Source organism: Cebus imitator, unplaced genomic scaffold, assembly GCF_001604975.1.
Source record: "Cebus imitator isolate Cc_AM_T3 unplaced genomic scaffold, Cebus_imitator-1.0 Scaffold6, whole genome shotgun sequence".
Lineage (NCBI taxonomy): Eukaryota > Metazoa > Chordata > Mammalia > Primates > Cebidae > Cebus > Cebus imitator.
The window spans coordinates 13,470,183-13,473,224 of NW_016107321.1; positions in this window are offsets into that span (position 1 = coordinate 13,470,183).

Sequence of the window (3,042 nt, forward strand, 5' to 3'; positions counted from 1 at the left end):
AACACTACAAAAATTAGTCGGGCGTGGTGGTAGGTGTCTGTAATTCCAGCTACTCCGGAGGCTGAGGCAGGAAAATCGCTTGAACCCGGGAGGTGGAGATTGCAGTGAGCTGAGATCGTGCCACTGCACTCCAGCCTGGGTGACAGAGTGAGACTCTGTCTCAAAACAAAACAAAATAAAACAAAAACCTAACCATGAGTTATCACTATGTCAAATGCAAGAAAAAATGCTGTTTAATAATTTAACATGAAGATTCTGTATTTACATTGCCAGACTATTAATTATCATCTGCTAGGCAGAAAAAACAGAGAAAGAAAAAAAAAAAAAAAAAAACCAAGCGAGTATGCCAGGTTGCCACAGAGACCCTGATAAATGAAGAGAATAGTGGTTGAAACTAAAATAGCAAAAGCTCACCCCAAAAGTAAGGCCTCCAGAAACGCTTCTAGTGGGGAGCCTCTGCAGTCCTGGGCTATGGAATGGAGGAACATCTAGCTCTTTTTTCTTAGAGGGCAAGGCTTTTTCAAGATCTTGGGAAGGACAAGGTATATTAATTGGCTGGTCACGGTGGCTCACGCCTGCAATCCCAGTACTTTGGGAGCCTGAGGCTGGTGGATCACTCGAGGTCAGGAGTTCAGGACCAGCCTGGCCAACACAGTGAAATCTCGTCTCTACTAAAAATACAAAAATTACCCAGGCATGATTGCGGGCACCTATAATCCCAGCTACTCAGGAGTCTGAGGCAGAAGAATCCCTTGAACCTGGGAGACAGAGGTTGCAGTGAGCCGAAATCATGCCTCTGCACTCTAGCTTGGGTGAAAGAGCAAGGCAGGGTCTCAAAATAAACAATAACAAAAAAATGTATATTAATTACCACTCTTCTGCAGCTGGGCGTGATGACTCACATCTGTAATCTCAACACTTTGGGAGACTGAGGCGGGCAGGTCACTTGAGGTTGGGCGTTCGAAACCAGCCTGGACAACGTGTGAAACCCTGTCTCTACTAAAAGTACACAGATTAGCCAGGTATGGTGGCATTGGTCAGCTACTCAGGAGGGTGATGCAGGAGAATCACTTGAGCCTGGGGGGTGGAGCTTGCACAGAGCTGAGACTGAGCCAGTGCACTCCAGCCTGGGTCACAGAGTCAGGCTTCATCTCAATAAATAAATAAATAAATAAATAATCCCCACTCTTCCTGCATGAGGGATTTGATATTTGCTCAGATCTCCGAGGCCATGGTCAGAAGCCTGGGTCAGCTAAGGGAGACGACGGAATAGTCATAGGGGTGGGACTGAATCACTCACTGTGAAAATCACTGTTTACCCACGTGGCTGAAATGTAAGAGAAATCACCTCTGGATTAAGGGAAGATAATCTTGAGACCACCAGTAAACATGCCACAGATTAAAGAAGAATTTCCATGCTATTTGGGATTCTATTAAAAAAAAAAAGTATGTCCCTGCCCCAACCCTCCCTCCTCTTATCCATCCTACAGATCAGCTAAGTCAAACAGGAAGCCTCTGGCACTCCCTTGGTGGCATAGTTCAGTGATCACACATTGTCCACTAAATACTTTTTTAACTACACTCTGCTTTCAGGGTCCTGTTATCTGGCCCCTTTTCCTTTCTGGGCTTTCATTCCACACCCTTCAACAACGCTTTGCTGGGGCTGGGCTGTTCCAACACACCAGCCTCCGAACCTGCCCCGCACAGTCAGAGCACAGTGGTTCAGCAGTTTTGGAATCTGCTGATCTGGATATGCATCTTGGGAACAATATTACCTGTTTCATAGGGTTGCTGTAACTATTGAAGGTGATAACACACAAAAGGCACCTCTCTGTGCCTTTTATAATAAGCACAGAGGGGCCCTATAATAAAAGCACATAAAGTGTTGGCTGTTGTGATTCTCCTCACTTTTACTGGCATTCCTTGTTTTGACCCATCTAAATCCAGCCTCCCCCAATCTCCCCTCTGACCTCAAGTGACTGTTCCACCTGAGCCCTGCAGCACTCATCCCTTGAACAATTCATCTGGAAATCACCAAAGTGCCTTGTCTTAACCTTATGGACTTGGCCATAGTAAGCCCACATGTGGCTGGTGCTTGACTTGATTCAAAAGTTAACAGGGGAAGGACAAAGCACGGGGCTTGGGAATTTGAGCTGGGTCCATTCCAATCATTTGGGTGAAAAATTATTTGAAACTCTCACACTAGGTCATGCAAATACTCCGCCTGTGAGACTGTGTATATTTCTAACTTTATATTGTGCCTGTGGTGCTATATACAGATAAGTATTCCCACCAACTTCAAAAGCAGCTCCCTGCTTGAAGCAGCTCTGTGGGGGAATCAAACAAGAAGAAAAACAGGTTCCACATGTTTGAAGAATCTCATCTAAGTGAAGCGATGTTGAATCTCCTTTGAAAGGACTTTTCCCTTCATTTGTCTCTCTTATTCATATTACACGAATCATTTGACTGCATGCCGAATCATCATTTTACAGATCTTTGATAGTGGTTATTAGTTATCCCTTCACTTATGATTAAATGGAACAATGAACTCAGCGTAGACAAAGGTCCTTCTTCAACATGCAACCTTTCACTTTTCACAAGAGACTTACTGGTCCACATGCGCTCAATTCTGACCTCCAGATATGGTTCCCCCATCCCCCATATGGGCAAAGATCAAATTCCAATACTGTGTCCAAACGATCACTCTTCAATAACCATGCCTCAAAGATCTCTAGGCTCAAGAGCTATAAAACATGCAGCACATCACCGGGTGCGGTGGCTCATGCCTGTGATCCCAGCACTTTGGGAGGCTGAGGAGGGTGGATCACCTGAGGTCAGGAGTTCGAGACCAGCCTGACCAACAGGGAGAAACCCTGTCTCTACTAAAAATACAAAATTACCTGGGCGTGGTGGCACATGCCTGTAATCCCAGCTACTCGGGAGGCTGAAGCAGGAGAATGGCTTGAACCCAGGAGGCAGAGGTTGCAGTGAGCTGAGATTGTGCCATGTACTCCAGCCTGGGCAACAAGAGTGAAACTCCAT